This window comes from Equus caballus, chromosome 25 (assembly GCF_041296265.1).
Source record: "Equus caballus isolate H_3958 breed thoroughbred chromosome 25, TB-T2T, whole genome shotgun sequence".
Taxonomy (NCBI): domain Eukaryota; kingdom Metazoa; phylum Chordata; class Mammalia; order Perissodactyla; family Equidae; genus Equus; species Equus caballus.
In genome coordinates this window covers 26,227,463-26,252,388 of record NC_091708.1, presented here as the reverse complement: position 1 = coordinate 26,252,388, position 24,926 = coordinate 26,227,463, and the positions used below count along the sequence as shown (strand labels likewise).

At 40.8% G+C, this 24,926-nt stretch overlaps 1 pseudogene; it reads right to left on the bottom strand.

The window, feature by feature from the left end:
* Positions 1 to 1,455: 1,455 nt before the first annotated feature.
* Positions 1,456 to 3,116, bottom strand: LOC100146201 (calicin-like; annotated as a pseudogene).
* Positions 3,117 to 24,926: the final 21,810 nt, after the last annotated feature.

The following is a 24,926-nucleotide window of genomic DNA, read 5'->3' as shown; positions in this document are numbered from 1 at the left end:
GCAATGAGAAGACAGCTAGAAACCAGACCAAACACAAAGGAAAGAAGAAAGTGGGGAGTGAATGGTGACCCGCAGCAGGACCAAAGTGTGGTACTCACCCCCCCTCTGGACATGAGATGTTTAAGGTACATATAGTGGTGGATCAATATTGCATATTGCAAACCAGACAAGTGGGCTACCTGGGAGAAAATGATTTCTTACTTACTCACTACAGGTGTAGACCTCAGGAGGGATGCCACAGAGGAGATTCAGGCTCTGGAGGGGGATGGAGGAGACTACTTCCAGCCCAGAACATCTGTCGTTCTCTGACTTGGCCCCAGTGCACAGGGCTGTGAGCCCTTAGGCATCTCTCACGGTGTTTCTCTGTCTCCTGCCAGGTAAAGCTGGCCATCTTCTTGGTAAGCTGCCAGCTATCCATTTTGGGAAACCAGGGAAGGATCCAAAACTGGGCTCTGAGATACTGGACTTAAGAGCAGACTTCCTAGTTACAATCTAGTAAGGAGCACATAGTCCCCTGGACACTGGCCTGCCTAAAATTATCAAAATATTCTGTTTATAACATTTAGTCTGTGAGACTGCAGTGGTAGGCAAGTGTGCATACTTTTGTCCACATGTTCATATACACACATGCATTTGCTACACATATTTCCTTACATTCATAGAGACATCTTAACAAATATCTACATGTGCAAATGGAAGTTGACCTTTTGCACATAGACTGAAGTCACGGTGCTCCTCTGCTTCTCAGAGTAAGCCCACTGGTACGTAGGGAGACTCTGTTCGTATATTTTGCCGTAAGCCAACTGGCTGTTGGTCAGTGGACCCTTCGGGCTGTCTTGCAGACAAGTCTCCAAGATAGCTATTCTCAGATTGAAGTGGAGGAGGCCACTGCTGCCTGGCACTCCATGGAAAGGGCAAAGGCCATAACTGCCTCTTTCGGTCCTGGGACAGGCATCAGTGACCACCAGGCTCCTACACAGGGCAGTCAAAATAAAAACTTACCAAGGACCTAGGTCTATTCCAGCACTGTTACCAACCACATGGTAGTCTTTCCCTTTTGTAAAACCTCCATGCCTTTGCTCCAGGAGTTTTCCTTCCTTGAATGCCTGTCTACAGTCAGTGTTTAGACCTAGCTTCAGGAACAGGATGCTGCTGCATCCAGGGAACTTTCCATTGCCCCCACCTTCCCTTCTCCCAAGTTTGAATTTGTTACTACTTTCCCATAACTTCTCTATTCCATTGTTTCTATCTTGGTGCATTGTAATATATTCGTGTGCATGCCTGCCTCTCCAGACTCAGATGATAGCACGGGAAACATGGTATATATCCATCTTTGCATTTGCACCATCTAGTGTGGTGCCATTATAAGTCCCAGTGTCCCATTGACCTGAAATGGTCCCTCATCCTTTGGCAGTTAATGCCCCTGTGATTGAAACATGGGGAGAATACACATCCTTCCTCTGATTAAGTCAGGTGAACATTTAATCAGTGCCGAGCACCGTGCTAGGCTCTGGGGCTATAAAGGTACATACAGCACATTTTCTATCTGCTAAGATGTCATAGTCTAGGGAGAAATACAGAACTTTATATACATAGTTCCAATGAGGTGGGGTACAGAGTAAGGGTGCAGAAGTTGCACGAATCTGGGCCTGAGAGTGACAATGCGGGTGCTGTTGCTCACAGTGCAGTCCTGTTCCTGGTGCCTGGCACACTGAGTGACTTGGGCAGCACCAGCCGGGTGGGGGCAGAGAAGCTGTGCCAACCAGAAAGGCGATGTGGCTTCCCAGTGAGCTGCCAAAACCCCCTAGGGTTCGTGACTTCACTGCTTTGCCAGAATGAAATGCCTGAGTGGGGACATAACTGTTCCCATGGGAGTCAGGAAGGCCGTTCTTGTCCCAGCCCAGCACCCAGCCAAGTAACTGAGAGACCTTGGCCCACAAGTTGTCATTCACGGCACACTGCCAAGCTGTCTTCTGCCCTGAAATCTGGTCAGTGGTGACACCAGAGATGTAGCAACCAGCAGAGGTGGCACTAAATGCTGCTGTCTCATAGGACATCTCTGAGAGCTTCAACCACAGGTTTTCCTGGATAACATACACAAACACTCAATCATTAACTTGCCATGGGCCTTCCTACTACCTAGGATGATCACTGAATGAAGCAGGGCCTCTTTCCACTGGTAGCTCTGCAGGCTGGATGGTCTCTCCTGCTTTCCTTCCACAAGGACATTCTCCATCAAGGTTGCATGGGCTGAGTTGTCAGAGCTGGCAAACATCAGCACCTTGTTGGAGATGGCATTGAAATTGATGTAATAGGACTTCATGAAATACTTCTCATGCTCATCCTTCTGAAAGTACACTCAAATGATGAGTGTACTGAGATCCTGATCCTTGTTGAGCACATGCAAGTCTTCATCTTGAAACAGGCAGCTGAACATGACAGGTGGGTAGCACATGAAGCCATCAGGCTGCATAGACCCCTCAGGACTGGCCCAGTAGTGGAAGTTGCCACAAATGCCAGAGTAGACCAAATCTGATAGACTCTTTGAGCTCAAATATCTCAGCCCAGATGAGGTAGTGCAAACAGTTGACAGGGCTAGTGGACTTAATCAGAAAGCCATTGCAGTGGATTTGAAGGCCTGTTGTGTTGAAATACTGGGCCCCATGAAGGAGGTTCTCCACATTCTGCTCCGAGATCATCACCTTGCCGCTGTACAAGTAGCCCAGTAGCTCGTCCACCATAGCCAGACTCAGGTAGTTGGGGTCAAGGGTGGTAAAGAGCTCATTAGTGGTCTTCACATCATCACTGGAGATGAGGCCCTCCACTACTGGAGAGGCAGCAGCCAGCACATTGCGATGTGCAAAAAGACATGGTGGTCCACAGTTAGGGCCATGTGCCAGTACCTTTTGGATTTCTTCTCTTTGAGGTTTCAATTTCTGCAGCAAAAAGCTGTCACAGTTTTTCTCAGTGAATTCCCATTTCCTGTTGCTTCCTGCTGGCTGAGATAGATCAGCAGCCAGTTGTAGAGAAAAGACTTTCTTACACCATTGGGATTCAGACTGATGGTTGTTTGTAGATGATGGAGGAGTAGAGGCTGAGAGAGAGGGTGATGTCATAGAGTCAATGAGGTCATCACAATGCAGGTCCCCCTGAGAGCTTTCTCATAGGCTCAGGGCCTCTCTTGCCTCTGATGGCTCCAATCTGCCCAGGCCAGGTACCCTATCAGGACCTGGTGCACAGGGTTCAGAGCTCAGGAGGACACTCAGAGGTGGGTTGAGACTCCCGCCTGGGGCTTTCAAACCTCAGTTCAAGGCTGTTTCTGGAATGTCAGAGCCAGTTTGGGCAGGGGGTGGTGTAGGCAGGGATAAGGGCAGGCTAGGGGAAGGAAAGAGATTATCAGATCATCTAGAAGTATCCTCCCATCGTACAGGAGGGAAAGTGAGGCCCAGAGAAGAGAACGGACTTACCCAACATCACACTGCCAGTTGGAGTAGAACAGGGCCTGGAACCCAAGCTTTCTGTAACTTAGTACTCTCTCCACCCTTCCAGGAAGCTCCTCACTACTCAGCTTTCCCTAGTATCTGATTCTCAGGCCTGGAAGTACCTTTCTCTGCTCCTGGCCATCAGAGAAGAAAGGCTCCGTCCTTTGGCTTCTGAGCTTTGTCACCACAGATAACTACTCTTCTTTAAAGCAGAGGGAGAAGCGCAGGCCACTCACTGGAGCAGGGATGCTGGAGTTAGCCACTCCCTGGGGGATGGGAGGGCCTCTAAAGCCTTGATTATTTTTCCAAGTCTCTAGTTGTAAAACATTGGGGGCGTTGGTGGGTCAGCTCTCTCCATCAAGTATGGACTTGGCCAAATTGCTCAGACTCTCTAAACCTCAGTTTCCTCATGTGTGAGATGGGAATAATAGTACCTGCTTCAAAGATTGTTGAGAGTTTAAATGAGAAAATGATCAAAGATTGTTAGCACAGTGTTTGGCTCATAGCAAATATTCGATAAGCACTAGCTGCCATTTTGTTGTTAGTGCCATCGAATGGATTCTGACTCCTAGGAACCCTGCGTACAACAGAGCAGAACCCTGTGTGGTCTTTTTGTGCCATCCTCTCACCCTTCAGCACTACATCAGACAAAGCTCCACTGCTATTCACAGGGATTTCATGGCCCATTATTTTCAGAAGTGAGTGGCCAGGTCCTTCTTCCTAGTCTATCTTAGTCTAGATCTCTGCTGCAACCTGCTGGTATTTTAAATCTGGTGGCATAGCTTTCAGCATCACAGCAACACACAGCCTCCATGGTATGACAAGCAGATGAGTGGTGTGTTCCCTGAGCAAGAAAGAACCCCGGGTGACAGGTGGTGAGAGCTGTTGATTCTTAACCACTGGACCACCAGGGCTGGCAGGATTGTTTTATGAGGTGTTGTTTGCTTAACATGAACACTATTAATTACTCTATTACTTTCTGCAATCTTTTTTCCACCACTTTCAGTTCAGTTCTAAAAGAATGCTCCAGAATCCAAAATAGCTGCTTTGATTATTCTCAGAGTTATTTATACTTAAACTCAGTGGCTCTTGAAATATGCCCCTACCCCCAGCTGTATTAGCATCTCCTAGGAATTTGTTTAAAATGCATAATACAGGCCCCACCCTAGTGAGGTGAATCAAAAGCTCAGAAGGTGGGGCCCAGCAAAGCCCCTTTTAACCAGCCCTTCACACAACTGTCATGCAGGCTGATGTCTGAGAGCCACTACTCCACCTCTGGCTACTCAAAACTACTTCACCATCACCTGTACTCTTGCTAGAAATCTGCAGTTTAACAAGAACCAGGTGACACATTAGTAAAGTTTGAGAAGCACTGGTCCACCTCAGAGGCATAGACATAAACCCAAGTCCTATTTCCCACACCCACTCACACACAGGGTATCTATCAGTGGTTTCTGGGGAGGGGGAGAGGGGAGGCCAGGAGAAAGAGCAGTGGCTTTTAATCTCTTCGAATTTGAATCTATCACTCCCATGGATAAAACATCAGCACTGCATGCCCTAGTTAGGCAGAGCATATTAGCAGTGCCATCTTTTGTTCATGACACAGCACATAACTACCAGTAAACTATCCAGAAACTTACTGCTCTTAGGTGTCAGTGTTGTTTCATAAGTTTTCATTTTTCTTTTAAAATACGTGAATTTCAATTTTAACCCCAGGCATAATAAACTTACATAAGACTACGTAACCTTTGTTTGTATCACTAATATTGCAGTGGGAATCTATCATTTTAAAGCAAACCAAGGGGATATACCTTTTCTGTTCTAACACGGTTACCTTTACCTGACAAGAGATTTCACACATTTGGGTATACGGGGTAACTATTCAGGTTCAGGACTGGTTTGGCTTCAACAAAGGAGACCTGATTTATGGCCAGTCAGGCATGCATTGTACATCTGCTCTGACTATTAAAGTAAAGAATGCACTCTCTCAAGATGAAAATACACAGTTCCCCTCCTATGCCCTAGTGGTAATGCCCTATTGGTAAGGACCATATTAGTCCCTTTCCTGATATCACGGTCATGTTTACCTGCTAATTTGCAACTGAATATCTCATTGAAACTTTCAAAATGTATCCTGGGTGTCTGATGTATATTGTTTGTTCTAAAAAGACATAAGACTGTACTGGAAAACACACTTGTCTGGAACACTTTCTAAGACCTTCCTGGGTTACAAAGCTCACTCTGACTCAACTAAAACTCACCTTATTTCTCTTATGTACAAAATGCTTATTGGTTATTTTGCCTCAACACACTTAACAAGTGCATGTCCCCTCAGCCTCCATGCCATAGCTTCCACCTCCATGCAGCATGTGGAGAGGGGAAATGTCCCCAGAATTCCAACTTTAACTTCCTGGGGCCTCCCTCAAAGGCTCAGAAATTTTCTTTCAAAGGCTGCACACTAAGGCCCCTGCCTCAACCCCTTCCTTTGCTCTTCTCTCATTTTCCTCTGTTGAGTCTCAAGTCCATCCTGAGTCAAACATGAACACGTTGACTTTCTCAGGAAATGTGCCAGGTGAACTACACACATTTGTGCCTGAGAATCCTCCGGTCTCCCTGCTCCATCTGGTCTGACTCAGCCTAATACTACCAGCTGCTTTTTAAGGCAGTTCCAGTTTCACTTCTGGTTCCTCCCAGGCTGTGGTCCCACCCCAATGCAACACAGCCCCCTTTCTCCGGGCTTTGCTAGCCCAGGAAACAGCATGGCCAATTCTGTGGGGCTCATACCCAATTTGACTTGCCTCTCTCTCATCTTAAAGCAACCTTGGAATCAAAATTTCTAAAGCCCTTTTTCAACTTGAGAACTTTCCTTCCATAGAACCAAAGGCTTTTTTCTTCCCACCCGGAAGCAAAGACTTTTAATCAAGCCTTAAAATAAATTTGGGCCTTGGGTTTTTAATTAATTAGTATCAGGAAAAGTGAAATAACTAACCTATCAAATAATTTTATTTTGAAAGGAAACGTGTTGACATCTCAAATGTGCTATAGAAAGATCTAGGTATGGTAAAACTGTTACAAGCTTTTAATTAATACTGGCCCCGATATCAGTTCCTCTGCATTCAGCCCAGCATATATGGGGTTAAAACCAAAAGCACTCACCTCCTCTCCCTGTTTCCTTAGTTACATGCATATGTAAATATCTATTTAACCTTTGACTCCCCAAGCTTTACAACCAAATAAAAGTCACAAATTGTTAAAGCCCAGGTGGTCGCATGCTGGGCTCACTCTAAAGTTTGGGCTAATCATGGATCCTTGAAATTTATTACAGGGAAACTGATGCTAGAGCACTGCACAGACAGAAAACACCCAACAGACGAAGTGAGTGAGTAATGGATCATGACAGGCTCAGAATACACAGCTCTTGACCCCTCCCAGTGGTGGCAGGTGGAAGCTGTGACCAGATACAATCACTATGCTAAGGCACAAATCCATGCTGTCAAGCAGTATGAAAAAATATATTAAATATCAAGGTCAAAAGGAAAATGACAAGGACCCAGAAATCAATCCTGAAGGCACAGAAATTTATCCTCCAAATGACAGAGAATTCAAAATAGCTGTTATAAAAAACGTCAACAGTGATAAGAAAATACCGATAGATGAATGAAATCAGGAACTTCTTCACAAAAGAGATTGAAAATATAAAGAAGAACCAATCAGAAATGTTGGAGATGCAAAGCACAATGGGTGAGATAAAGAAAAATCTGGACTCCCTGAACAATAGCACTGATATTATAGAGGAATGAATCAGCATCCTCGAGGATAGAAATATAAAAATCCTTCAGATGGAAGGAGAGAGAACTAGGACTAAAAAGAAATGAAGAGATTTTCTGAGAAATATCCTACTCAAATAGGAAATATAAGGATTATAGTTATTCCAGAGGGAGAAGAGAAGGAGAACAGAGCAGAAAGCTTGTTCAAAGCAATAACAGCTGAGAACTTCCCAAACCTGGGAAAGGAGCTGGAAATACAAGTGAAAGAAGCAATTAGATCTCCTAATGATATAGATGTAATAAGACCTTATCCAAGGTATACAGTAGTAGAACTGGCAAAACTCAAAGACAAAACAAAGTTACTAAGGGCAGCAAGACAGAAGAAAATTACTTACAAAGGAACCCCTATCAGGCTTTCAGTGGATTTCTCAGCAGAAACCTTACAGGCCAGGAGAGAGTGGAATGTACATTCAAAATACTGAGAGACAAAAACTTTCAGCCAAGAATATTCTATACAGTGAAAATATCCTGCAGATGTGATGGAGAAATGAAAACTTTCCCAGATAAACAGAAGCTAAGGGAATTCATTGCTACAAGAACCCGCCCCCCCCTCCCCCCCGCAAAGAAATCATCAAGAAGGCCCTCATAACTGAAAAACAAAAGAAAGGAGTTACAAAGCCCTGAGCAAGGAGATAAATAGGTGGGCAAAATCAGAAAATTGCAGCTGTGTATCAGAACATGTTAGTAAACAATAATAACATTAAAGATAAAGGGAAGGAAAACATCAAAAATAAAGATAATCTCATCATTTGAACCACAAAGTCACAACACAAGGTGGAATAAGATGTGACAATAATGACTGAGATGGGGAAGGAGAAAGGGATGGAATTGGCTCAGTCTAAGAAAATAAGAGGCTATAAGAAAATGGACTATCTCATTTACAAGATTTTTTATACAAACCTCATGGTAACCACTAAATGACTAAATAGAATAGAAACACAAATGATAAATAAGGAGAAAACTAAGAAAACCATGATAGAAAACTACCTATCTGAACTGGTAGTCCAAAATACATGGGTCAAGAAATAAAGGAAATGCAGTAGAACCAGAAAATGAGTGATGAAATGGTAACATTAAGCCCTCATATATCAATAGTCCCTCTAATTGTAAATGGATTTAATTCTCCAATCAAAAAACACAGAGCGGTCTCTGTGTCTCTGGTGGGATGTACTACAAAACAAGACCCAACTATATGCTGCCTCTAGGAAACACACCTCAGTTCAAAAGACAAACACAGGCTCAGGGTGAAGGGATAGAAGATGATGCTCCAAGCTAACAGCAAACGAAACGAAGCAGGTGTTGCCATACTTGTAGCAGACAAAGTAGCCTTCAGATAAAACAGATAAAGAGAGACAAAGAGGGGCAGAATATCACGATGAAAGGGGCACTCCAACGGGAAGACATAACACTTATAAATACTTATGCACCCAACACAGGAGTGCCAAAGCACACAAATCAACTACTAACAAACCTAAAAGGAGATGCCAGCAAGACAATAACAGGAGGGGACATCCACACCCCACTTACATCAATGAATACATCATCCAGGCAGAGAATCAATAGTGGAATTAAATGAAAAACTAGAGAAGATGGACTTTATAGATATATATAGGACACTCCATTCAAAAACAGAAAAATACACATTCTTCTCAGGTGCACTTGGAACATTCTCAAGAATAGACCATATGTTGGGAAAGAAGTCAAGCCTCAATAAATTTAAGAAGATTGAAATAATATCAAGCATCTTTTTGGACCATAATGCTATGAAACTAGAAACCAACTATAAGAAAAAAGCTGGGAAAGGGACAAAGATGTGGAGACTAAACATCATGCTACTGATCAACCAATGGATCGTTGAAGAAATTAAAGGAGAAATCCAAAAATACCTCGAGACAAATGAGAATGAAAACACACCATACTAACTCATATGGAATGCAGCAAAAGTGGTCCCTAGAGGGAATTCATAGCAATACAGGCCCACCTTAACAAACAAGAAAAATCTCAAATAAGTAATCTTAAACTACACCAAACAGAATTAGAAAAAGAAGAATAAACAAAGCATAAATTCAGTAGGAAGGAAATCAGAAGCAGAGCAGAAATAAATGAAATTGAAACAAAAAAGACAGTAGAAAGGATCAATGAAACTAAGAGATGATTCTTTGAGAAGATAAATAAAATTGATAAACCCTTAGCCAGACTCACTAGGAAAAAAAAGAGAAGGCTCAAATAAATAAAATTAGAAATGAAAGAGGACTAATTCAACAGATACCACAGAAATACAAAAGATTACAAGAGAATATTATGAAAAACTATATGCCAACAAATTGGACAACCTAGAAGAAATGGATAAATTCTTACACTCTTACAACCTCCCAAAGCTGAATCAAGAAGAAATAGATAATCTGAATAGACCAATCACAAGGAGATATTGAAACAGTCATCAAAAACATCCGACTAAACAAAAGTCCAGGACCAGATGGCTTCCCTGGTGAATTCTACCAAACATTCAAAGAGGACTTAATACCTATTCCAAAAAATTAGGGAAGACGTAACACTTCCGAACACATTCTACAAAGCCAATATCATCCTGATACCAAAGCCTGACAAGGACAATACAAGAAAGGAAAACTATAGGCCAATATCACTGATGAATGTAGATGCAAAAATTCTTAACAAAATATTGAAAACCTGAATACAGCAAAACATCAAAAAGATCATACACCTTGATCAACTGGGATTCATACTAGGGATACAGTTCAACATCTGCAAATCAATCAGTGTGATGCGCCACATTAAGAAAATGAGGAATAAAAACCACATGACCATCTCAATAGATGCAGATTTGAGAAGATCCAAGAGCCACTTCCGATAAAAACTCTTAACAAAATGGGGATAGAAGGAAAGTACCTCAACATAATAAAGGCCATATATGGCAAACCCCCAGCCAACATCATACTCAATGGGGAAAAACTGAAAGCCATCCCTCTGAGAACAGGAACAAGACAAGGGGGCCCACTCTCTCCACTCTTATTCACCCTAGCACTGGAGGTTTTGGCAAGAGCAATTAGGCAATAAAAAGGAGAAAAAGGAATCCAAATAGGAAATGAAAAAGTGAAACTCTCACTGTTTTAAGATGACATGATCTTATATAGAGAAAACCCTAGACAATCTATCAGAAAACTTTTAGAAAAAATCAACAACTACAGTAAAGTTGTGGGGTACAAAATCAACTTACAAATATCAGTTGCATTTCCATACCCTAATAAGGAACTAACAGAAAGAGAATTCAAGAATACAATCCCATTCACAGTCACAACAAAAAGAAAAAAATATCTAGGAATAAATTTAACAAAGGAGGTAAAAAACCTATACAATGAAAATTATAAGACATTATTGAAAGAATGTGATGATGACATAAAGAAATGGAAAGATATTCCATGGACATGGATCAGAAGAATAAACATAGTTAAAATGTCCATACTACACAAAGCAATCTACAGATTCAATGCAATCCCAATCAGCATCCTAATGACTTTCTTCACGGAAATAGAACAAAGAATCCTAAAATTCATGTGGGGCAACAAAAGTCCCCGAATAGCTAAAGCGATACCGAGAAAAAAGATTGAAGCTGGAGGCATCACAATCCCTGACTTCAAAATGTACTGCAAAGCTATAGTAGTCAAAACAGCATAGCACTGGTGCAAAGACAGACACACACATCAATGGAGCAGAATTGAAATCCAAGAAATAAAACCATGCGTCTACAGACAGCCAATCTTCAACAAAGGGGCTAAGAACATACAACGGAGAAAAGATAGTCTCTTCAATAAATGGTCTTGGGATGCCAAATATATATCCCTCCAAATACATATATGTAATCCCTCTAAATATGGACATACATGCATATATATGTATCTATATGTATGTATATTTATATATGTGTGTTGGCAGCTACATGCAAAACAATGAAAGTAGACCACTATCTTATGCCATACACAAAAACTAACTCAAAATGGATCAAAGACTTGAAGGTAAGACCTGAAGCCATAAAACTTCTGGAGGAAAATATAGGTAGTACTCTTTGACATTGACCTTAAAAGGATCCTATTGAGTACCATGTCTTCTTGGACAAGGGAAATGAAAGAAAAAACAAACAAGTGGGACTTCGTCAGACTACGGAACTTCTGCAGGGCAAAGGAAACAAGGATCAAAATGAAAAAGACAACCCACCAAGTGGGAGACAATAATTGCAAATCATGTATCTGACAAGGGTTAATCTCCATTATGTATCAAGAACTCACACAACCAAACAACAAAAAAACAAAAAACCTAATCAAAACATGGGCAGAGGATATGAACAGACATTTCTCCAAAAAAGATATACAGATGGCCAATAGGCACATGAAAAGTTGCTCAACATCACTAATAATGAGAGAAATGCAAGTCAAAACTACTCTAAGATACCACCTTACACCTGTTAAAATGGCTATAATCACTAAGAGAAAAAAATAAATGTTGGAGAGATTGTGGAGAAGAGGGAACCCTCATACACAGGATGTATTAGTTTTTTTGTAGATCTCTTAGGATTTTGTATTATGCAAATAAAAACTAGTTTTATTTCCTCCTTTGCAACTTTTATGCACTTAAAAAAATTTTATTCCTTGGTTATAATCACCAAGACAAAAAATAGCAAATGTTGGAGAGGATGTGGAGAAAAGAGAACTCTCATACACTGCTGTTAGGAATGCAAACGTGTGCAGCCACTATTGAAAACAGTATGAATATTTTTGAAAAAATTAAAAACAGAAATACCATATGACCCAGTTATCCCACTTCTGGGTATCTATCCAAAGAATTTGAAATCAACAATTCAAAGAGACTTATGCACCCCTATGTTCTTTGCAGCATTATTTTCTAAAGTCAAAAAGTGGAAGCAACCCAAGTGCCCATCAACTGAAGAGTGGATAAAGCAGATGTGGTATATATATAGAATGGAATACAACTCAGCCATAAAAAAAGACAAAACTGTCCCATTCACAGTAACGTGGATGGACCTGGAGGGTATTATGTTAAGTGAAATAAGCCAGACAGAGAAAGACAAACACCAGATGATTTCACTCATTTGTGGCAGATAAAGTAACACATGGACCAAGAGAACAGCTTAGTGTTTACCAGAGTGTAAGGGTTTTGGGGGATGGGCAACAGGGGTAAGGGGCACATTTATATGGTGACTGACAAATAAGAATATATGACTGAAATTTCACAATGTTATAAACTATTATGATCTCAATTTTAAAAAAAACTTCCCTTCCTCTTCTTCAGGGGACTTAAGTTCAGACTGACTTCTGGCCTCTCTCCCTTATTGCATAGCCTTGAATAAAATTTTCCTTGCCTGTTGAAAAAAATATTTATTCTTGTCCTATCACACTGGCTAGTACCTCTAACACAACACTAAGTAGAAGTGAGAAGAGTGGACGTCATTACTTCTTTTTCATTCTTAGGGAGAAAGCATGCAGTTTTTGCCATAAAAGACCATGTTAGCTGTAAATTTTTTGTAGACGCCCCTATTTAATTTGAAAAAGTCCCATCTATTCCTAGTTTCTGAGCTTGTTTTTGTTGTTGTTATTGTTGTTGTTGATCATGAATGGGTACTGGATTCTGTCAAATGCTTTTTCTGTGTCTATAGAGATGAGCATATGGTCTTTCCTTTTTCTTCTGTTAATATGGTCAGTTTTGTTTTCTGACTTTGTAACACTAATCCAATTTTACATTCCCAAGGTAAACTCTACTTGTTCATGATATGTTCTCATTTTTATATATTGCTGTGCAGCTCACTCCTCTCATGCACGCTGGCTTGAATATTCTAAACTCCTTGACCTCCCTGCTGTCTGATCTATTTCTCTTCAACTCAACTTAGTGAACCCCTGGGGTCTCCAAGATATTCCTCCCTGAGGATTTATCCTGGAGACTTCCTCCAGGCTGCAAACTGGGGCAAGCACAGAGCTCACCTGATTTGTTTTTCTCTTTTCTTAAATATGACAGTTCTGGCCTGTTATATAATGTCTGAAAACCATTGTTTCATATGTTTTGTCCAGTTTTCTAGGTGTATAAGGTAAGAGAGTAAATCTGGTCTCTTTTATTTCATCATGGATGGGAGTTGAATTCTCAACTCTATCCTCCCACATAGATTTTTTTAAAAATGGAGTTGGCACATTTATTCTCAACTTCATCTGAAATGTAAAATCCAAAAATTAGCCCAAAACTTCCTTGCCAAGAAGAACATTTACAGAGGAATTTCTCTACCTGATGAACTTATTTAGAAAGCTATAATAATTAAAGCATTATGGTATTGGAACAGGAATAGGTCAGTAGTACAAAATGGGGAGTCCAAAAAATTATATATATACACATATATAAACATACATACATATAGATACATACATATATACATACGTATGTCCATATTTAGAGGGATTACATATATGTATTTGGAGGGATATATATTTGGCATTTCAAATCCTGAGTCATAATAGTGGGATTGATATATTTGAACAAATAAACAAAAATACTCTATTCCACGTTAGAAAAAGAAGAGAGACTTGGCAGGAAATATTTACAATGCATAGAACAGAAAAGGCATTAATATTCAGACTATAGCAAAAGATCCTATAAATAAAACCGATAAAGATAACCTATCCAAAGGAAAAAATTGAAAATGACAAAATAAGGAATTGACCAAATAAACATATGAATGATACCTAACTTTACTAGTAATCAAGAAAACACAAATAAAATGAAAAAAGTATCAAATAGGTAAAAATAATTTTTAAAATTGATGTATAAGTCAGGTTCCAGTCAGGAAAACAGAATCTATGCTGGATAGTTCAACAGAGAGACTCTAATATAGGGCAGTTGTTGCAAAGGTGTAAGAAAATCTAAAAAATGCCAAAAGGGGAAATTGAGACTCACCAAAGATTAGCAACAATAGGATCTCCCTTCACGCTGTCAGAGACTGAACGTTTGTGTCTTCCCAAAATTCCTATGTTGAAACCTAATCCTCAATATAAAGGTTATTTGGAGGTGGGACCTTTGGGAAGTGATTAGGTCATGAGGCTGGAGCCCTTATAAATGGGATTAGAATCCTTATAAAAGAGACCTCAGAGAGCTCCCTTGCCCCTTCCACCCAGTGAGGACTCAGGAAAAGAGGGCTGTCTATGAACCAAGAAGTGGGCCCTCACTACACAAGCGAATCTGCTGGCACCTTGGTCTTGGACTTCTCAGCCTCCAGAACTGTGAGAAATTTCTGTTGTTTATGAGCCAGCCAGTCTGTAGTATGCATCCTGTGTTAGCAGCCCAAATGAACGAAGACACACGTGCCGCTGGTAAGAGTATGAATCATTACAGCCTTTTAGAAAGGTAGTTTGACAATATCTGGAATGTATTTAATCCTCTGTGATTTTGTCCTAACCAAATAAGGGTGTGAATAAAGATCTAACTGTAAGCATATTTATTTCATATGTGTTTATAATACCAAAAATTGGAAAAAATATACTACTATTCAAATATTTTTGGAATCAATTTGATGGAAAACTATGCTACCATTAAGACAATAATGTAGAATAATATTTAAAGACATGAGGGAATATTTACAAAAAATTAAATTTAAAGAGCGCTTTCAAGGTATTACATTGCTCTTTTTAATTTTAAAAGTATATGTGGTACATATTTAAGCAGACGTAATTATATTTAACTTGCATATATAACCATAGAAATAGCCTATATCTTTAAATATATAATAGTGAGTATCCTAGAGGGGGGTTTTAACTGATTTTAATTTTCTTCCTTTTCCTTATCTCTATTCTTCACAATCCATATATATTCTTTGTATAGAAAAAAGTTAGGTAGGTACATTCATTTTCAGTTAAATTCATTTATTAGACTTTATTCTCAAGACTAGATGTGAAGGAGGGCACTAACTGATCTTCAAAGATTCATCCAAGCACTATTTTTGGTAGCATTAAAATGAACATAACCTAAATTCCTAACAGAAAGACATAGAAAACGCTAGAAGAAATTTTTACCCAAAAAAAGTATGACCTCATTCTTGGTTGAAATCAGTCTCTCTCTCTCTCTCTCTCTCACACACACACACACACATACACGTATTTATAATGAAGAATGGGCTTATCTCTCAGAGAGATTTATTTTTATCATGCTACATATACACCATGGCATTAATAGTGATAATCTCTGTCTTGGAATTTCATCTAGTTTAGGTTTGTTATTTTCTTTGTCCTTTTTTATCTGTTGAATAAAAGTGACAAATAGAAATGGCAAGCAATAGGACATATTGGAGTATATGAGGAAGCCCTTTGGTGTAAACCTAATTCAGCCTGAGTTTGTTTTTCCAAAAGGGCCTGACGTGGCTGTTGAACATGCATTGTATATCTGCTTTAAACATTTGCAATGTCCCAAAGATAAGAACAAATGCCCTTAAGATAAAGGTGCAACTTCCCCCCACATTGGCATTTCCTTAAGGATGAGCATAATTCCTTAAGCTAGGAATTGATTGCTGTGCTCACCTGTGACCACCCAGCTCACCTGTGACCACCCAGCTCAAGACAACAGAATTGCCACCCTGCAGCGTCCACCAAGACAGCGACCTACTACCTGCTGTGTCCATCAACCACTGTGCTGACAGAGCAGTCTGGTGACTATTGTAAAAGGGACATTTAAATCACGTGAAACATCCTCTTTGGGGGTATATAACCACTCTGTACACCCCACTTCTTTGGTGCCCTTTCTTCCTTTGGGAAGAGAAGCCCCAGGTCATGGTTCTCACATTTTGGCTCAGAATAAACTCACCCAAATTTTCATTTATAGATTGGTTGTGGATTATTTTCCACGACAAAAGGTTATTTATAGATCATCTACTGATATAATGAATAGGCATTACTTTTGTGTAAGGGGGAGAAAGGCTGTCAACAAAAAATTTGCATCCTTTGGATTCATATTTGTCTAGAGCAAAGGAAAAAGCTTTTTTTCCTCCTTTTTCTTTTCATTTAAACAACAAAATGGTAACTTAGCTTGCAACTCTGAAGGAGATGGAAGGCAACTCTGGAGCCCAAGAAAAGACGTTGTGCGCAGGCGCCAAGCCTTTGCAGAGCATGCTGGGAAATGTAGTTCCAGTTGTCCGCGTGGGCCTGTCTGATGGGCTCTCATTGCCGGCTGTGTTCTTTATTTTTTGGTGGAGCGGCCGAACTGGTTATTTCTCCTGCCTTTGCGTCTGAGTGGAAGTTGGAGAGGGTGCTCCGCTCGGGAGAACCCTCCACCCCAGGGATGAGGCGGGGCGGGAGGAGCCTGAGAGAGTGCATTGGCCGGCTTAGTGGTGGGGCGGGGGGGGGGGGGGGGGGCAGGGGCAGAAGAAAGGCGGAGATTAGGAGGTTGGCATTTGGTGTTTGGTTCGCGTTGGAGTCACGTGTGGCGTAGTAATCTGCACCCCGCAGATTATGCAGGCCCAGGTCTGTCTGTGGGTTATGAGGAGGCAGAGCCCTAGCTGTGCATCCAGCCTTAGGAGAGAGGAGTTTGGGCTCCTTCTTCCGGGTTGAGGGTTAGGCAGACAGAGCTTGGGGCTTTTGGGGCTTTGGCTGTGATGGGATCAATCAAGCAGATAAATACAAAAGGCGAGGCGGGGACACTCCAGACTTTGGCAGAGAATTGCAGGAAAACTGATCTAGAAACTTGGTGGCCCTAGAATTTAGTTCTCTTCACGTCCAGTTCTGTGCTCTTTCCTCTGAAATGCACCTCCTCTAGAGGCAGTTCTCTGTTTTATTTTTTTGGTAAATTTTTGAAGCCTCTTGTGTAAAGAGCTGTGGAATTGATTCCCTACTTTCTGTGGGTTTTGACGAGCAGTTGACTGTTGTTCTTTGAGTTGGCATTTGTGAATGCACTTTCAACAACTTAGATGCTTTACAAGTGTTATTATTTTTATTAATAAGCAGGGAGGGGGCTGGTGCACTAGATGTCACCCATCGTGGGAGAGCCAGAGTTTTGGGATTAACTCTGTGTCTGGATTGCCAGGTTGGAGCTGTGTCCCTGGACACTGCAGTGACCGTAGAGACAGCAATGTCAGTGGCGTTTGTGTTTGTACTTAGCAGGGAAGAAATCAGTTCCTAGACTCGTTCTGACCTTAGTTTTAGGGAGGGTGTGAGTTACATCCAGGGACTCAGACAGGGTCCCCATAAAGACAACCTTGATTTCTCAGGACCCCTTTTCTTCTTTAGCTCTGTCTTCTGAAGTCTCTACTTAATTAGATGAGGTGGTAAGAAGGAGGACCTGACCATTGGGCCCTTACTACCTTGGTTTTGGTGAGCAGAACTTTTCAAGGCTGTTGTACCTTAAGCTGGGTTTAATTTCTAAAGTTAACACCTGAAGTTTGAAAAGTCACACGGAGTTAAATATCTCTTGAAATTCTCTTAAATTGCTAATAACTTATATATATACCTACATGTATACAACTATGCAACGGTATATGTATCAATCTTCCTGAATATGTTCTTTCAACATTAAAATAACTCTTGGCATGGCAAGATGCGCACTTCTAAGAGGCATGTAACAGATGAAGAAACAGCAGAATCTCCCATCTCACACTTCACTCCAGATAGCATACTTTCTTGAACCTGTTTGGCAGATTTGTACACATAAAGCTTACAAGTTTGTCTGTAATGTAGCTCAGCTATATTTTTTCTTTCCTGAAGTACCATCCCTGTGTCCAGAGGGAGGAAAGATTTTCTTTCTTTCATTGAATAAATCTTAATTGAGAGCCAGCTTTTTGCCAGGTAAGGGTTGAGGCTCTGAGGTTACAGCACTGAACAAAACAATGAACAACACAGCAAGGAGAAATTCCCTTCTTCCATGGAACTGACAATCTAGGATGGGCACACAGATGACAAACAAGCAAATATACAGTGTGTCAGATGGTGAGTAGTGGAGGAGAGCACACTAGAGTAATGGGGTTATGGAGGGCCTTGGGACAGCTGTTGTTTCCTATTGGGGTTCAGGGAAGGCTTCCATGGTGGTGTGACATTGAGTAGAGACTTGAAGAAAATGAAGAGGTGAGCTTTCCAGGTATCTGGTGGTGGGGGGAATTCCCAGGCAGTGGGAGCAGCATGTGCAAAGGCCCTGATCTGCACATGTGCTCAGCCTGTGTAGGGAACATCAAGAAGGCCATTGTGGACATAGGGGTGAGTACATAGCGTAATAGGAGTTGAGATGAGAGGGTAAAAGGGGTCCAGATCACACAGGGCTGTGTAGACCACTGCGAGGAGTTTGGCTTTTCCTCTGAGAAGGGAAGCCATAGGAAGATGATTGTAGTTGTTTTTGTTTAATCAGCTCTGTCGAGGTATAATTTACATACAGTTTTCCAATTTTGGGGGGAAGATTTTGAGAAGAGAAGTGACCTGATTCGACTGATATTTTAAAGGAACCATTTTGGATGCTCTGTTGAGAATCAACTGTAGGGGAGCAAGAGCAGATACAGGGACACAGTTTAGGAAGCTAAGGCAGTAAGCCAGGTGAGAGCAAGATGATGTCCCCATTTCCTTCCCCTTCCCCTCTGAGGCGTCACTCACATCAGACCTCCACTCCTCCCCCATCTTCACTCTCAGTTCATGATCCTGCTTCCTATTTCACTGAGAGAAGAGAACAACCAGACAAGAACTTCCGAAGACTGTCACCACGACATCCACCAGCCTTTCTGGAAGATTTCCCTTAGGGTCTGTCTTCCTCCTGTTACTACAGAGAAAAGGTCTGTGCTCTGATTTATGGCCAGCCCCTCTGCTGTGCATTAGATCCCACCTCCTCTTCCCTCAGGACAGTGCCTGAGATAATTGGGCAAAATTCAAGATAGTTCCAGTTCTACCATTGGTATATTTTTTGCTTATTTGGATATGTAGGCAATAATAATTTTTTCAGAAAAATAGAAAAAGTCAAATAAAATGCTGATTAAAAAACTTATATATGATCTAATATCCATCGACACTAATTTGCTCTGGAAGAAATCTCTACTAATATATTAAGCTTCTGTCCTTCTTGAGTTACACGGGACTTGTGTTAAAAGAGTTCACCTATAGCCCCATTGGAACAGAACCAAACACATAGCATTTCCTTCCCTTCCAAGCCCATCTCATTTTCAGTTTAGTTGACTTTAAACATAGAAAAGACATCTTTGTCCATTCTCAAAGCTCTGTTATCTATATTTTCAACCTGGGTTTAGATGATTCAAAGGTATCCTGATTGCACTTCACTTGTGTACATATTCCACTGTTGTTGGTGAATGGAGATTTACAGCCAAAAAGTTGCTTGTGTCAACCATGAGGCATTCCGTTTAAAATATTTACAGCTATGTACTTGTTTGATTAAAAACTAATACATTATTATGATAATCATTATTTAAACATTTACTTCATAATATATTCATGTCTTTAGAAAGACTCAGAGAAACTTAAATAGCCCATTGCTCTTTCAAGAAAATCTCTACAGAATTATGAACCAATGATTTTTAAAAAATGTTTTTCCTCTATGAATTTGACTAGTAATTCAAAAATTTTCTGCTGGTTATTAATTTCATAAATAGTGTTTGGGCCATTTTAAAATGGAAAGAATACTGAACTTGAGAATCGGGTAGAAGCTATAGTGCTAACCCTGCTGGTGTCTAACTGTGTGACCTCAGCAAGTCACTTAATCACTGTTGGCTTGAATTGCGTCTTGGGCAAACCAGGGAATTAGCCTTAATGTTTCCTGAGCCTCCTTCCAGATCAAATGTCTTATGGAGCGAAGGCTCACTTCCTGATGCACAGAGAAGGCAACACTACAACACCAGTTTTTGAGAGAAAAAGCTTTATTGCATGGCCAACCAGCAAGGAGACAGGAGGCAGGGCTCAAATCCGTCTCCCCAGGCTGAATGAGGACTGACTTTTAAGGAATTGGGCCTGGGAGTGTTTATACAAAAGTGCTAACTTGGTGGAATGTGATTGGAGGGTGGGAGTGTAACAGTCTTATAAGTACGATGTCCTACAAGTCAAGGGATCCCTCACTTCTTATCAGCTTCCCAACTCCACTTTCTCTTTACATTGAGTTCTGTAGTTGGGGAACTTTTGGTTCCTAAGCAGTCTGAGGTCATCTGAAGACAAGGTTTCCATCTTCTGAGCATGCTCCAGCTACATGACTTGCAGTTTTTGCTCTTTACCCCTGCAAAACAACTTTTGATATAACATTGTTAACGATGCAGTAGGATACAAAAGTCCGCCTGGGATTTGGCCTATGATGGTTACAAATGCACTGATGTGATTTGTGGGGTTTAGAAAGCAAGAGCCTCTAGCAGTCCTTGTCTTTACGGCTCTAAGATCCAAGTCAGCCTTGCAAAAAGAAAGAATTTACAGTTGGATGGTCTTAGGGATGTGGCAAAGAAGAGGATAGTCACACATCTTTGCCTGGCTGATTGTGGAGATGGTTATGAGATGAGAGCATAGTACCCACAGGAGGTTTTTAATAATAGATGTCAAGTCACTGGTATACACGGAAGCAAGAAAGGCAGGACCTACAATTACATTTTTTGGGGGATAGTCATCAGTTCTATCTGGCTACTCTGATCCAGAAGCTTCATAGACTTGGCAGTAACAACAGAGGTACAGTTTAGAACTCTGATATGGAGGCTTCCAGAAACGAAACAGATAAAGGAGTAAACACAATTTTGTAGTTTGTTATTTTTTGTAGTTTGTAGAATATTAATCACTAGTACTCATTAAAGCGTCTACTATCCAAGGGGCACCCTACTAAGTACATGGAGATTTTAAAAAAATCAGTGATCATAGCCCTTGCTCAGTGCAATGGGTTCCTGGACCCAATTCCAACGTGTCTGTGTGGAGGCTTCCCCACACCAACAAACAGTTCTCAGATGCCAGCAGAGTGCAGAGTGGCCGAGAATTCAGCTTAATTCTGACCCTATCTGCCTGGAGATAGAACCAAACTCCACAGGTAAAGGGCTTGGTCCCACGAGACTGCCCTCCACTTCAAACACTGGTCATAATCCCAGGTTTGTTACCTGTGCTACTGACCAACTGGCTCCAACCTGGAGGTTCCAATAACCCCCTCCAACTCAGGATGCCTGTTGCAAATCCAGGTTGTTACCTGTGCTTCCGACTTACTGGCACCCTCTCCTGGTTTGATTAATTTGCTATAACAGCTCAGAGAATTCAGGGTAACACTTATGTTTACCAGTTTATTAAAGGACAGGACAAGGGATACAGATGAACATCCATATGGAAGAGATGTCTAGGGCAGGGTACCAAGGAAGAGGTGCCAAGCTCCCACCCCCTCTCCAGGCATACCATTCTCTCAGCAGCTGCATGTGTTCACCAACCCAGAAGCTCTCCAAGAAAGGGCCGAGGGGCTGTCATTTTCAGTTTTCATGGAGGCTTCATTATGTAGTCATGACTCACTAAGTCATTGGCTATTGGTAACTGATTGAACCTCAAGCCCCCCTTCCCCAGAAATCAGGGTTTGGAACTGGAAGTTCCAATCCTTTATCACCTGGATAGTTCTCCTGACAACCAGCCCTCACCTTGGCGTGGGAACCAAAAGTCACCTTTATTAACATAAATGAAATTCCGAGGGTTTTGGAAGTTGTGAGCCAGGAACTGTGGATGAAACCCACACATATATGAGAAACATATTTTGGTTATCTGAATGACCAAATGTATATTGCTTATAAGTCACAACATAGCACTTAGAAATATAAAAGTTGACCACAAGAAACATGAACTCTCACCTTGCTTTGCAGTTTGAAGGCACTCAGTAAGTGTTGAACTGGAAAATGCAATTAATATGGTTTAGCTGTAGGTAGGTCTGCATAGACAAAAGGGGATGGAGTAGATGATATTTTAGGATCCTAAATCCTACTCAATTCTGAACTTTTTATGGCAATGTCATAGACAATCTGGACACTTTCATGGACTGTTGAAACATAGGAAAACATAATGTCTTGAATCAGGCTTCTTTAAGATAGCAGGCTTAACTAGCAGCATGCTGTAGTATAAAGACCACTGAATTGGGAAGCAAGAGAAATCTTTATTCGTTCACTCTTTCAAGGAATATTCATTAGATGTGTAATATGTGCCAGGTTCTATGTGTCGTGCTGAAGATGGAAGAGAAAATGAGTCAGACAGTATCACTGTCCTCGAGAAGCACATTGTCTAGGAAGGAAGACAAAACATTGGAAGTTCAACATTAAAGTATAATTATTGTAGTAATAGGGGGAAGTATAAGGTGCTATGAATTCATTTTTGCAGGTAACATAAGTGTTGTTAAAATATATGGTATGACTGTAATGTGACTTTAATATGTATTAATAAGTGTTCTTTCCAAAAAAGATTCCCTCCCCCTAAAAAGACTGTTTCAGTTTAAACACCCACTAAAAGTGTATGAAGGCACCCATTGCCCCACATACTTAAACAAGTACTAGATATCATCAGTTTTTAATATTTTTGCCAATCTGATGTTTGAAACAAGATATTTCATTTAAATTTTCATTTCCATGATTAAAAGCAGGTGAAAATCTTTTCATATATTTATTGGTCATATGTATTTTTTTCTGTAAATTTCCTGTTCATATCCTTTGCTCATATTTGTTGCATTTTATTTTTTCCTAATTGACTTTTAGGAACTCTATATAATATAGTTAATGATCCTTTCACGTTATTAGTCGCAAATGTTTATTTCCAATATGACTTCTCTTTTTGAATTTTGTTGATTAAATTAAATGTTTAATTATATGTTAGCGTAGTCAAATCCGATAATATTTTCCTATATAACCTCCAAGTTTTATTTCTTTTTACAGGACTTTCCCACTGCAAGATTATACAAATATTTTTCTGGTTATTTTATGGTTTTTAGTGTTTAACTTTCATTCACTTATAATTTATTTTTGTAAGGTGGTGGTAAGTTTATTGTTTCCTAAATGGATAAGCCAGTTGTCCTAAGATTGTTTATTGAATTTCCATCCTTCCTCAAATATTTGAAATGCCACCTTTGTCATATATTAAATTCCTATAAAGAAAGGACCTATTTCTAGATTCTTTATTCTGTGTTATTATTCTTTGACTCTATTCTTGCATCAGTACTGTTACCACCCAAGGGGGGGTCGTCTGCTCGCCACAAGACATACCAATAGTCAGGAAGGAAGGTGGTAGGAGAGGAAGGACTTTATCACAGCTTGCTAGCAAGAGGGAAGATGACCAACTCATGTCCAAAAGAACCACCTCCCAGAACAAAGACTACAGGTCAGTTATATGTAGGACTGGTCTCCAGGGAGGGGAGGTGGCTGGTCTCTGGGTTGGGGACAGACATCGGGTCCCAGTTCCTGACAGTCCTTTGTTTTACTGGATCAGAGAATGGAGCAACACCCTATACCCTGATCTTTCAGTTGTCATTGCTGATGCCTATCAGCATAGGCTCTGCCCACGGGTCATCACATTCCTAAGGAAGTCAGAAAAACAAAGTTATCATCTCAAAGCAGCTGGAAGGGGCCACAAAATCTTCAGAGCAGGTCTGGGCTAGTTAGTCAGAGGTCATTTAATGTTAAAATATGGTTTCTTTTCTACAATATGGCTTCCTTTATGTCAACCTTGTGTTGAGCCGGTACCAATTCCCTTCTGTCAGTTATACCCCCAGCATAATCATATGCTGGTGTAGGAAATAGGGCCATTGTGTTCAGTCTGGCTACTTCCTGCTCAATCAGGGCCACTTGAGGGGACCATAGCATGGAAGAGTTACCCTCTTCTTGATATGGGCCAGGGGGTTTCTAAGAGGAAGTTGTCATGCTGTCCACTTGGAAGCCTTGGTGGATAAGGTAGATAAACATTTTATTCCCAATTTAATGACTGAGCATAACAGTCGATCTGTTAATACTAAGGCAAGGCCCCCTTTTCTTATACTGACAAGGATGGATTGCATCCCAGCTGGTATCCAAGAGAAAAGATTAGTACATCAGTCACCTAAATCTGGTAAGGAAGAGGTTTGATGGTTTATAGTTGTCTGTATCCAGGTGGCTTGTTCCCTTATTTTACTAATTCTCATTTCTACCTGGAAGAAGGATTGATGTACGTGCAGCAGGTGGGCTCCCAAAGTTAGGCCCAATTGTGTGAGCAAGTGACCAGGTATTTAATAAGATGTATTTCTAGAGAGACAAAAAGAAAAACAAGGTTAATGGTGGGAACAAATTATAAACCAATTTCTGAACCCAAGTGGCAGCCAGTCAAAAAGATCTAGATGTCAGAGTCAAAGCATCTTTTGTCTTTTGTCTCGTGTCTCGGATGATGTCATCGAGTGTTCGGATCCCTTTCTGAGTGGCTTACACAGCAGCAGACGTGAATCTCTCTTAAGTTTCTATCAAGTCCTCCAGCTTCAGTTTGCAAGGCTTCAGGAAAGGGGGCAGCTTCTGTTCTCATGATTCCAAATGAAAATGATGGAAAAAATTGAAGACGTTAGTTTTGAGGTTTGCATCCAGATCTTTCAGGAGACTAGAAGAATTCTTGATCCAGTCCAGTTTACAGATATAACA